The following is a 14,032-nucleotide window of genomic DNA, read 5'->3' as shown; positions in this document are numbered from 1 at the left end:
TGTACTTGTATATATATTATACATCTACATGTGATGTACGTGTGATTTACATGTATTTGAATAGTAACATTTCATTGCAATATGTGTTATAGAAATAAATACTACTGTGTGCATTTCAGTACATGATTATAGGGAATATGAGTATTTGTCTATGTCTTTAATATATATATGTATAGCAAATGCTTATTTTTCCTTGAATTATTTGTGTAAATGCTTTAAGAGAATATTTCAGTTCTTCCCAGATGCCAATATTTACCATGTTTTTATTTGCTCCAGCAGTCAAAGACTAGACAAAGATAAAGTGTTTGTCTGTCTGGATAATTTTTTTCAAAATCCTACTCTTCAATTTAGTATGCAAGTAGATTTTAATTAACCATTATATATAGCAAAATTCCCACAAATTCATGTCCTTAATGGAATGCTAAAATTTCTAACTACAGTAACATATCTGGTTACTAATTGTTTCTTGAACCATGAAACCAAATCACCATGAACAAATATTTTTTCCCCCAACCATATAAAAATTCAACCCCCCAAAAATTCAGTTAATTTTCAGTATGTTCAGAATTGGTCCAGTATTTTTTTTTTTATGTATGTTATTATGTTTCACTATTTCATAAGTAAATGTATTTGATATATATATAGTGGGGAAAATGTAGTCACTTGCAAAATGTGATTGAAATTATTTATTGTAAAAAATATTCTCAGGGTTAATGTGTGTATTACATGTACATGTAAACAAATAATTATAAGCTAGCATATAATGTGCAACCACAAAGCTTGACATTACTTCTATGTAATCTGTAAGCGAAGTAATACTTGGAGATCAATTTAATCGTGATATGCCCCTATGAATTGTCAGTTTATGGGAATTCGATGTTTTGCACATGTATTGCTTGTTACATGCAGAAACTTTTAGCCATTTGAAAAATAACCTTTACCAGGGTTTTCCCCAGTTGATGTTCAATTTGACATTTGACCTTATTCTCAACATCACATTTTAACAATATATTGTTATATTGAGATGGAGCTCTGATTTTTAATATGTCACATCCTTTTAAGAATTTTAAGACCTTCAGACTCAGATACCTCTTTTAGATGTTGGTCTTTAGGCTCATATTAGACCCTAATACATTATCATATGTATTCCCAGCATATAACAGGGGTATGCTATTTATGTGATATTTTACATGAAGTTTTTTCCTGTACAATATATATACCAAGTGTTGCACTGAGGGTTTAGTCTGTATGTTGTAAAAAAAAATTAAAATATCAATATATTATGTTCAATGTGCATAGTTTTTTTGTTCCTTAAGGAAAAAAAAATAAGAAAAAGATGCATATATGCAGCTTATCTCTCTCTCTCTATAATTTATATAAATCTTCTGCTGCACTACATTCTCTATACCACGCGCTAAACTATCCAAGATCAATGTTTAAGTATAATTAACGTTATTATACGTATTTCTGGTGTTTTTTCACTTCATTATTTTTTAAAGAGAATAAAGTTTTATTTGAAATGAAACCCCTAGATTGCGTGAAAGAAGTTTGTTTTTCGGTCCACAGCCACAGTGGAAAAAACGCGACAATTATAACTCCGACAACGCCATAAAACCCTATTGTAAATATGTCGGGGGAAAGGCTGACCAAACGGGTTTAAAAGGCCTCAGATTAAATATTGATTGACCCGGCGGGGGTGCAGTGTGTATTGTAATATTCGGGACCCACCCATCTTGACACTTCTAGAAAAAAAAAAAAATCACAAAGTCACTCAACCGCGCAACAGAAAAAGAAACAGTGGATCTCGGTCAAATGAAAGGTACATTTTCTTTTATACATTTTCCACTTCAACTTTATTTCACATCAATGAAAAAAAGTTAAACGTGTAATCTTGGATCCCTAAGCTGTATTTAGTTTCACACAGCGGGATTATTGATGTGTCTGATAAACTGTGCGTTTATATTGGAATTATTCATTGCCACGACCCGATCCAATTAGCATGATTAGTCTTGCTTGATTGGGGGGCAAGTGTCAAAGGTCGTTAAATGTTGTAATTGCACGTGTATGAAATTCCCCGGTTGGAGAAATTTATGCAGAGAAATATTCTTTTTCTTTTCTTTTTGATTACGCGCCCGAGCGCGCATGCTATATACTTTGCCTTGCCGTGTGATGTGCGATGCGTACACTATCATGAACCCCCAAGGCTCGCTGAACGTGAACTTCGCCAAATCTGAGTTACCATGGGAACGAGATCATTTTGTAAGTACGATGTTTACCTGAATCTATTCTGAGCCTACATCCGGAGGGGAGCGGAGCGCTTGCTCAGTGTTTATTAATTTTACGTGTCAAACCGGGAAAGTTAACTGGTTAAAAAAGAGTAGGGGACAATTAACATTTTGTTAAAGGTAAGTTTGGTAAAAAAAATGCATGGAGGAAAAAAAAAACTTTAACGGTTAAACGGTAGTCTCTTTTACAAACCTCGTAATACTTAAAAGAAACTTAATATTTCTGCGGCGAGGGGCTGCTCTTATCTTTTAAAGTTTTTCAGAGAACTCTCATAGGGGTCAATGAATTTAATTAAAAGCTTTATTGGAAAGTGCAGCAGAGAAATGAATTGACCCTCGATTTAGAAAGACTTCAACTAACACAATAGATAGGTAATAAAATGTTTCTTCTTATCTGTTCCTTGGCTATCTCACAGTTTGAGCGCTGTTGATAAAGCCCATCTTGCGTAGTAAATCCATCGCAGGGTTTTGTGAGGGAAGGGGTCTTTGTTTAGATAGGGGGAACCGTTTGTCAGAATCCTTTGTTTACTCATGCGAAAAAACGCCGCTGGGTGCACACACACGCAGCAATGAGATGAAGAGGAGATAGTTGTCAATGATGTTTTTTTTTTTTTTTGTTGGAGAAAGGATCCTTGAATGCTTTGCTTTTTGTAAGGTTGGTCATAAAAACTCTTGTCATCTTTTGTCAGGGACTAAATGATCTTTAATTACTTGGTAATTAATCATTGTAATTAAAATTGACAACAAATACTGCAGCCAGAATTTGCATGTCTTTGTGTGTGAGAGAGAGAGAGGAACATATGAGGATGTCCCTCTCCAATTAGAGACAAGTGTGACAAACTTAAGGTCGTGGTCTCAATCTTCGAAGATTTAGTGTTGCCTGTGTTGGCCTTGGAACTTTTTCCTACCTCTTCCAGTATTCCAAAGATGTTTTTATGATGGAGTTGCATGACATGTAACACTGATTCTCTGCTCCAGAAAATAAACAGAGAGTCAGAAATGATTATATTGAATATAAATTATTTGAAAATCCTTAGTACATGTATGTTCAAAAGCATATAGGTAGATCAAGGATTTACATAAGAATGGGGTGGGGTTAAAAGCTTGTAAAAAATTTACAATAGAAACTGGGAATCTTTGTAGTTTATTAATAGCATCATTTTCATAAAGACTTTTTATATTTTAGAGGGATACTAAGCCTGATGTGTCCCTTCCAATCTACTAATGATATAAGGGTAATATGCCCCCCCCCCCCCCCCCTTCAAAAAAAAAGATGTGAAAGCTTAAACTTGTACTTTACTTTATTTTTAGATTTGTTGCCCCCCCCCCCCAAATCTCTATAAACCCTCGGTCTATCAAAACCTGTGCATTTCACAGCCATTTTAACTGAAAACTATTGGAAAAGTTTAAATGAGAAGTTATTGGAAGAGTTTAACTGAACTTTCTGATCCTCAGTAGTACTTAATCATTATTGATTAAATGTGTGATGTCACTGCTGTGGCAGTAATTGGTAAAATTTCCTTCGAATTTCTACATACTACTCACTTGATGCATTCCCGATAGGATAAGAAAATCATTGAATAATTAATTACGTATACCTTGTGTTATATAATACTCACCTGAATGTACTTTAACCTCTAAACCATAAATAATTAGGTGAGCATTACAAATACAAAGGTATCGGTTTACCATGTGTGTGCCAAATTTAGGAAAAAAAGAAATGTGAACAAAATAACCATTATAATGCACATATTTTAGAATCAGATCTTTTAAATGGTCAGTTAGTGGTGCCACTCCTTGAGATTAATCATATTTCTTAGTGCCAGGAATCCCCCCATTCAGATGTATTCTGACACACAAGTGCCTCTAGCTCCAGATAATGCTTGTTTGTAGGTGGCTATTGACCTGGGGCCTTCTGGCAACCATCAATCTTAAACCTCAGCTGTCTGAAAATTAATCACTGCCCCCCTCCTAAAGCGGCACCGTGTAATTCATGGACTGGAGGCATGGAATGGAGTTATGGAGTGGACTTTGGAGTGGAGTTTGGAGTCAAATTTTGGAGTCTAAGATTTTTTTTAAAAACATGAATGGAAAAAGATGTTCAAGAAATTGCATTAGTATGAAAGTCTTTAATTCTTTTTTGTACGTTTGTTGGCTGTTTCATGTCTTGTAACTAAACAGATTGACAATTCATAGGTACTATGACTTAATTAAAATTTGTAAGTTTCTGAAACTTAAGTAAGTATTTGTAACTTGAGAAAATTACATCAGTATTGAATAGACAGACATGATACTGACAAGATAACCCCGTTTTTAAAAAACGTTTGGAAACTGTTGAACATAATTAATCAACAGATATAGTCGGTCTTACTGATTATTTTAATACAGTTTAATTTGACTTGTTAACAAACCTGTCAAGAGCTATTAGGTTCAGTGTTTAAAGCAATTTATATGAATGCTATTTTTCAATATATACACTCACCTATTCATTACCTTCTATGTTAAATTAAAAAAAAATTATAATTAGTTTTAAAATAAGTTTTACACTTTATACCACTATTACATGTAAATGGTGTACTAAAAGGTTCACTCACTCCCTTACTTCCTTGCATTAAAAGCGACATACATGTAGCAACTACCATACTAATCTCTCTCCCATTTCCTTGGGTTGTCGCTACCTCACCCTCAGAAACAACAAATCAACTATGGGTTATATCACACTTCAAGTGAACGCATTGTGTTAATTGTTTTTACTCCAGTTTATCTTTATTAAACATTGAATAAATTTTTAGTTTTCTAATTGATAGTGAAAGCTCTTTAAAATTACACTGGCTCATACAGAAAGGCCAGAATCCTCACACCCAGTTTCACTGATTAAACTGTGAACGATGACCATTTAATTTTGGAGTATGTGATCTAGTGTTGAATTAACTTAACAGCATGCATACATTAAAATTATTGCATTCTTTAGGAGTTTATATAAATATTATCATCCCTTAACTAGCATCACAGAGCATTCCTTCTCATTAACTTCTAAATTGATAAAATTGTGAGTCACCAATGTATTTTATTCATACTACAGTATCATAATATTATTTAATTACTTAAGTAAATGTATATGAATTATTGATAATCTTTTTTTAAAGTCACATTTTAAGATACAAAATTGATGGTTGCAAATCTAAAGTAAATTATATAGAGAGAAAAATCATCGATCTTATTCTACAAACAACCTTGTAACAATACATTAACCTACATTGTTCAGCTGTGTGGTCAAAAACATACAAAAGTGTTAGCAGACATAACAAAGATGTGACAGAAAGCTAAAATTTAGTTCAAAGGGTTTTATCACCTTCCAATTATGTGTTGAAAGCTATGGTGATCATTATTTATGTAACAGTTAAATTTGATTAAAACATAGAATAAACTGTCACTGTTTTAGATAACACACTTTTTGACAATGAGAGTGAAATTAATACCCATGACCTTATCTGAAAGAATTTGCGAGAATTTGGTGCAGCCACTGTTTGTCCCACATAATCTGTCAAAAGGTATTTATACAAGAGTATGCAGGCAGTGTTAGGCGATTGTAACAGACCCATTTATTCACATCAGTATGCTATTCATTAAAGTACAATAATTATGGGTAATTCATTTTTGAGGAAAAAGATTAACTTCAAGAGTTGGACCAGAAGATTAATCTGTCTAAATAAAAATTAACATTAATATAATACCAATCCTGAGATTTAGGTAATAGATAATGTGATCTTCAACTGAATTGTTCTAACAATCAATATTTTAAATGAATATTTGTTAACATATCAACTCTTAGAACATAAGCTTTCAAATTTGACTGATACAATGTCTTTCTTAAGTATAGATTTGGTTGTGAAAAAAGCTCTAATTGATGTTACAAAGAAATTTGATTAATAATTATTATGAAAAGTGGTCAAAATTGATATTTATTTGTAATTCAAATAAACATTAAAAAAGCATACCACTAGTTTACTTTTATAATAATTTTTTATACCCCGCCATGAATATAGCCGGGCCATATAATGTTTGTCATGTCTGTCTTCCGTCCTTCTGTCGAGCTTTGCATTTAGGCTCAGTTCAAATCTCAGTTTCAAAGAAACTATTCAAGATATTTTTTGTATAACTTCATATGTTGATAGGTATTGGTGAGAGCTTTTCAATTGCGTAAACATTTTTTGACCTTGACCTTTCCTTTGACCTTTACGTTACTTTTCTTAAATTAGTGTTTAGTTCAGTTTTAAAGAAACCATTCAAGATAGTGTAATCAAACTTCATATGCTGATACATACTGATGTTACCATTTCAACTGCATCAACATTTTTTGACGTTGACCTTTCTTTTGATCTTGACCTCACTTTTCTTATAGATAGTGTTTAGCTCAGTTTTAAATAAAGAATTCAAGATATTTTCATCAAATTTCATATACTAATACATACTGATGAGAGCTATCAACTGCATCAACATTTTTTGACCATGACCTTTTCTTTGACTTTGACCTCACTTTTTTTAAATCAGTGTTTAGCTCAGTTTTAAATAAACCATTCAAGATATGTTTATCAAACTTAATATGCTGATACTTATTAGTGAGAGCTATTCAACTGCATCAAATCTTTTAACCTTGCACTTTCCTGTGACCTTGACCTCACTTTTCTTCAATTTGCATTTTGCTTAGTTTTAAAGAAACCGTTTAAGATATTTTTATGTAAGCTTATGCACTTAATACACTTATACACAATCTGGTGAGAATTTATCATTTTTATCCAATTTTTTAGATTTCAATTTCAATTTTAAAGAAACTTTTCAAGATATTCTCTTCAAACGTCATACACTAATACAAATTTTCATGTTGCATTACTATTATACACTGGACGGGGTATTCATGTCCTATGGACATATTTCTAGTTTTAAGTTACAGAAATATAAACTAAAATGTTCATCTACACTTTTCCAAGGAACACACACATCACTTCCAATAGCAACACGGGAATAAAATAAAACTGCAGAGTTGTCACCTGAAGAATTTTGTATCTTTATTCTATACGTCAGTACGACAAATTAAATCTGATATTTATACCAAGATTGATCAATGTAAAGCTCACATTCAGTAACTCTTATTTTGGGGGTATTGCAATAAAGAATATATTTGCTTAAACAATCGGAAAATCTCAGGCCAAAGGAGCAGAAAAATACTTTGAAAATAATTACGGAATATCAAACGGGCATGAATGACACCACTTAAACAAGTAGAAAGAAACATTATTTGTCTGTTTTTTTGGAGCAGATTTTAAGGTGATTCAACAAGATAACCTAATTTTAGTAACAGGAGGTTATGTTAAATGTTGCAATAGCTGGTGCTTTATAGCAACATGGGAATATAATAAACTACAGAGTTGTCACCTGAAGAATTATGTTCAAAATAGCAAAAATCAAATTTAAATAAAAAAATCTTAGACTCCAAAATTTGACTCCAAACTCCACTCCAAAGTCCACTCCATAACTCCATTCCATGCCTCCAGTCCATGAATTACACGGTGCCCTCCTAAAGCTTACCACTTCAAGAAAAATAATCATTGCCCCCCCTTCCTTAAGCCTCCATCCAGACACAACAGTGTCCATCAGATTTGTTGGCTCCCCTGTGTAACAAATCAATCTGCTACTATAACTGTTTTAACTCCCTGAAATGTAGCGACAGGTTGAAGGTAATGTTTTAAAACCTGACTAGCTCATGTTGCAGGTACCCCAAAACGACTTGTTGTACCCCCTCCCCCTTCAAACTGGATAAAACACAGGTTACACACAGTTAGGCTGCAATGAAGTTACAGCAAGAAGAGGGAGGTGAATTGTTAAAATCTCAGGAGCAGACCCAGTTACCTGACCTGGTTCTCTAGATGGATTCTGTCTTACTTTTTTTTTCCCCTGACCTTGTTTTTAATTGACTCCCAATAACAGAAGCCTTGCTTGTTCTCTGACGACTTTAATTTTGTACCCATCACTTTTCCATTGTTGTCCCAGTCTCTAACGTGATTGATTTATTTAAAGTCTGCAGAGAAAACCTACCATTTAAATGTCAAATGTTCCTGGTATATTTCCTGTGGCTTTCACCATTATTATACAGACTTGATTGATGAGGATTAAGTTTCTTCCGTGTGAAACCATTTAAACCCCCCTGATTCTTGTGGAAGTGCCCTAACATAGGATTTAGTTACATAATTTCAAAAACTCCTATATCAATCAGACAATCTTTGTTTTGATGTGTTTTTGTAAACATCTCTGGCCTTAGCTATCTTTGATGAAAAGACTTCGGATAAACTGTTAAATAAATTCTCCAGTTTTCTCAGTGAGTTATAAGAAGGGGAATTTGGCTATGAAAACAAGAGGAGGGAATTGTTTAATTAGGACATAATTATTTAGTATTGAGAACTAGGGCTTTGAAAGCTTATAGTTTCTTGGCCGGATGGGGGTTTTAAAATTAAAGTCCTTTGGGGGATGGGTATTCTCTTTAGAGAAGTGGACAGGCTTTCGCCTACATCCACTATTCTCTTTAGAGAAGTGGACAGGCTTTCGCCTACATCCTACATTGGATGTAGGCGAAAGCCTGTCCACTTCTCTAAAGAGAATAGGGGATGGGGTGCTAAACTTATACTACCTTTGGGGATGGGGTAGTCCATTTGGAGATGGGGATATTAGACATAAAGTCCCTCAAGAGATGGGAGTGTTGGGACGGAGGCGCTAAACTTACATAACCCTTGGGGGATGAGGATGCTAACTTTTCACATGTCAGCTCCAACAGGTTTGTTGATGTTGAACACTAACAAAAATTTTTAAGTAGTGAATTAGAAGAAAACAAACCAGATTGATACAGTTGTAATATCTGCTAGAATACAAGGAAGAATGTCAATTGTCTGAGAATAAAAAGATTGTTAATTAAGATATTTAAACAGCAAGGTTTTCAAATTTAATGCATTTTATAAGCATTCCATGTAGTTTGAAGGTTTTTTTTCAATGACTCAGAGTCATTGTAGTAAAAACGTAGTAATGATTCAGATTAGTGAAGAGCTCCAACGCCTGCTGGTTCTGACAAGATGTTTTCATTAAAACACAATTTTAAAATAAGTTGCCATCCTGAAGTCAATTTTTAACACAGTGATGTGCCTGTTAAGTATGTTTGTTCAATGGAAACAACATACTGTTTTTCCCTTCTCTCCACAAACACATATCAATTAAAAAGAAAAACCCTTTCCAGATGTTGAGGAGCCTCTTTTGAATTCTCTCTTGGACTTGAAGCGCATCATTTGCCAGATGCCTCTATAACCTTTAAACTTATTAAGACACAGAAATTAGATTGCTGGTTTTCTATGGAACACACTCTCTTGTACATTTACACACCAAAAAAAAAAATCTTGTGGCTTTGGAAGAAAATCCAGCTTCTCTGACTTTGTTTGATGCACCCCTCTGTGTTAAGCTCTGATATAAGCTTAAAGATGGCTGTAGGGGGAGGGTGGTTTGTTTCTAGGTGTTTATCATATTTTCTGGAAGTGTTCCACTGATGTGTCATGTTGCTACATGGTTATGATTTATCTGTACTCTTTGATTCAGATAATTACCTGCAATAGGCCCACCTGATGAGGGTGTCTGTGAGCCTTTTGATCTGACAATGCTATACCTGCCAAAAATGTGTTATGGTAACAAAACACAAATGAAATTCATGCTGGTTATAGATGAACTACATGAAAAATTACTCACTGTCAAATTCAGGTGAAGCCAGGGCAAGAATTCTTTTTGACTCCGAGAGAGGGCCAAAGAAAAAAAAAAATCTCGAACAACTGATGTATTTTTGTTATTAAGTTAAAGAAAATTTACAGGGGATTCAAGACAAAACTATGTATACTTTGTTTTAAGATATCAACAACATTATAATCTGCTCAAAAAATGATATTCCAAATAAACACATGCCTATGTTTACATACCATATGTCAACCTTCATAGCCTTTTCACCCATTTCTATGTGCACCACATTCCTCCGATTTGTATGTCACTAACTTTATTTGTACTTAAGGTTGGTCAACACTCAAATACTGTTGAACTTCGGTATCTCAAACACTGATATCTCGAATTCCATGGATATGTCGAAGTGATTTGGAAGTCCCAACTACTTATTCTTTATGAATTTTACCCTCAATATCTCGAATCCTTGGATATCTCGAAGTTTTTTCTCGGTCCCATCGAGTTCGAGATAACGAGGTTTGACTGTATTGTGTGCTGGATTATTTTTGCTCTGCGCCATGTTATTTTCATCCTAGCTATCACACTTGCAAACTATTTCACCCCATTTTAAATTTGCCCAAATGCAGTTATGTTACCATGATACAGGTAGATGTGCTTGCCAATAATTTACAGTTTTGAATTTGCCAAATTTCTTATTCACTCACTTACATGTATTACAACAAAAAGGGCAGAAGAAATGGAAATTAAATGGGGGCCAAAACTCCCTGCATGTATACAGTATGTGGATTAATTAATTTACATTGTTAAATTAACCCAGAAGCATATTATGGGTAAAAAGTAGCATGATTTCAAAAAATTTTAAATGTATATTTTTTATAATTTATTCTTTTCAAAGTAGGATTAATTGATTGATGCTTTTTGAATTTGAAGCCAGTTCTTTTGACCAGCATATGCAAATTTATAATGTTTAGAACTCTTGAATTAGGAAAGGTGAAATGGACCTTGCTATCAAGAGGGATATATTTATTAAAATTTGATAAATTACCTAATTGCTTCCCATATAATTTTTCATCTTAAACTTAAACCATCATTTATATTTTTATAATTTTGCCCTGGTAATTACAGAAATTTGTTTGAATTACACTTTTACCTCTATTATAATTCTGTTAGAAAATTCTGTTAGAAACATATTAGAATTTTATTGATAAGAAGGGGTCTTACCACCTTAATTGAGATATTTTGGTGAATTTAATTTTCTAGACTTCTTCAGAAAAAAATCAAGATTTAGTTAGTCTGGTATGCCTCATAACAATCAATTCTTCTCAATAAAAATTAATTTTTTTTGTGATAATGGCAAGTTTCTACCTTTGTTTGCAGAAAAATCAAGATTCAGTTAGTCTGATATGCCACATAATGATTAATTAACACCACAAGTCTGCAAATGCAACTAGTCAATTAGTAAAGCCAGGGGGTGTGGAATCTTCTAGTAGAAGTTTCCATTTCTGTACAAGTCATTTGCTTGGAATGTTTTGATTTTTGTTTGTATTCCTCATTCCGGAATGTTTTGATTATTGATCAATGAATTGAGTGAATCTGATTAACTGGAAATAATTAAGCTGCAAGGCCATTATGCCCCATTTATACTATAAACTACTCTGTTCTCATTTATCCAAGAAATGAATTGTCAAGGATATAAATATATGTTTTATTAGTCTTAGTTAACTTAGCTTTGATTCTAGTATTTTATAAAAGAGAATGGAGTTTTAGCTCACCTGAGGTGAGCTTTTCTAATCAAAATTTGTCAGTTGTCATTGGCAATGTCATCCTCGTCTTAAACTTTCATGTTTTTAACTTGTTCTTATTGAGAACCGTTGGGTGCATGGTTTCAACCAAACTTGCCACAAAGTGTGCTTGGGTGAAAGGGATTCATTGAGAAATTGTTCAAATGCAGGACCACACCCTCTTTTACAAGAGTTAATTAAGAATTATATATGTAGTGAAAATTAAATGGCATCTTGTAAAAATCTTCTCAAGAATCACTAAGCCAGAAATGATGAAACTATAAATACATAAGGTTGATTCAAATTTATTCAAATTATGACCCATTGGGGTAGGTTGGGGCCAGAGTGGGCAATCAAAGTTTACATAGGAATACATACAAATTAAATATCTTTAAATATCCTCTTCTTAACAATATAGCAAAGTCTTGATTAGTCATATTATTTATATGGAAGCATCCTCAGGTAGTGAAAATTGAAGTTTGTTCAAATCATAACCCCTTGGGGGAGGGGGGTAGTGGGGCCACAGTGGATGATCATTGATCAAAGGTTTGCATAGGAATATACATAAGGAAAATCTTTGAAAATTTTCTTCTCAGGAACAGCAAGATCAATGATTAGTCATATTGATATGGAAGCATCCTCAGGTAGTGTAGATTCAAGTTTGTTCAAATCAACACCCCGGGGTATTGGTGGGGCCACAAAGGGTAATCAAAGGTTTGCATAGGAATATATAGGAAAACTCTTTGAATATCTTTTTCTCAAGAACGGGAAAGTTGTGATTAGTTATATTTCAATGGAAGTATATGCTAAGGTTAAGTGTAGATTCATGTTTGTTCAGAACATGACTTAACCAGGGAAGGGTGGAGCTCCAGTGGGTGATCAGTGTTTTACACAGGGACACAGAGACAAAATCTTTTATTAAAAATCTTCTCAAAAACATATATAATAATATTTATGTGGAAGCATCTTCAGGTAGTGTAGATTCAAGTTTAATAAATTTACAAGCCCTTGAGTAGCCATAGTATGTGATCAAATTTTACATTAGGAATACTGGGGGGGGGGGGGGAGGTCTGCTGCTGAAGAACACAGGGCTAAAGTGACTCCTAAGGGCCTCTTGACTTGTTCACTTTTATTAGGTCAAGCATTTGTTTTGTAGACATTAAAAATTGAGATATGTGTTATTCAGTAAACTTTCCTTATCAAGTTTATAAACAGTGTCAATTATCATTTTTAGAGATGTAGACAGTAAGAAAATTATTGTTAAGATTTCCTGTTTGTTTGACATCTCGATGAAAGAAAAAGCTAAACTATGGTAAAAGTGAAATGACATTTGTTTATATTGTTCAAACGAATCATTTAAATAAAGTTAATAATGAAAATATATCGATGAGAATTTTTTTTTCAAACTAAAGTAAAAATAAGATATTGTTTTAAAATTTAAAACATTGTTTAATATTTACACTGCAATAATTGTGAATTTTAACAGGAATTCTGTGAATGTATTGCATAAGGAATACTAAAATGGGCCATTATTAAATTTCATCAGAAATCATCCAAACAGAGCAAAAAGCAAACTTCATGTGGGCTCGCTGTTTAGAAAAAAGTTTAGAAAAACTAAGTGGGACAAACAGGTGGACAGACTGACCCTAAAGCCCCCACTGGAATAATCATATCTGACTTAAGATCAGTATCACACATGATCATGATGATGATTGGTTAATATTATTAAAGTTGCGCACTCTGTTTTAAAGTGGAGTACATGTATTGCATGGCTGGCCAAAACATTTCATGTAGGCATTATGAAAGGCTGAATTCTTAATTCTTGTAAGTAAATATTTTTTTTTTGGTTGAAGCTGGAAGGCTTATTATTTTAGCATAATCAACAGTTGTTTTATTTAAGATAACAGTGACAAAATTATACACTGTTATTGCTTATTACAGAGAGAAAAATTTTCATTGCAAGGAAATTCCAACATTTTAGGTAATTTGGATACATATGAACACAATTTCTGCTAGGAGGTTTTGTTTTCTTATTTAAAAAAATTGAGCTGATAACAAAACTGAAATTTTTCAAAAAAAAAATCTTAAGAGGTGTTAAATTTCAAACAAAGATATTCCAAAACTATCAAGAAATGCCAGAATAAAAAGCAAAGAAGTGTAAGTTAAGATAGGTTTTGAAGTTGAAGGATTACTGGTGTGTGAGAA

At 33.2% G+C, this 14,032-nt stretch overlaps 1 protein-coding gene across 3 annotated transcripts in view; it reads left to right on the top strand.

Moving 5' to 3' along the window:
* Positions 1-2,240: 2,240 nt before the first annotated feature.
* The window catches only part of LOC133194033 (fibroblast growth factor receptor 4-like), a 31,090-nt gene continuing 19,298 nt past the window's right edge, over positions 2,241-14,032 (top strand). For 2 of the 3 annotated variants that reach the window (XM_061329954.1, XM_061329952.1), the window contains exon 1: positions 2,302-2,405. The gene's annotated coding sequence lies outside the window, so the exon portion shown is untranslated. Of the gene's footprint in view, positions 2,260-2,301; positions 2,406-14,032 lie in introns of those variants that run through there. The other variant, XM_061329953.1, reaches the window with a different exon arrangement.

This window comes from Saccostrea echinata, unplaced genomic scaffold (genome assembly GCF_033153115.1).
Source record: "Saccostrea echinata isolate AGI-Se365-2 ecotype Australia unplaced genomic scaffold, CSIRO_AGI_Sech_v1 ptg000028l, whole genome shotgun sequence".
NCBI classification, from domain to species: domain Eukaryota; kingdom Metazoa; phylum Mollusca; class Bivalvia; order Ostreida; family Ostreidae; genus Saccostrea; species Saccostrea echinata.
The sequence above is the reverse complement of the archived record's forward strand: the minus strand, read 5'-3'. Positions and strand labels throughout refer to the sequence as shown.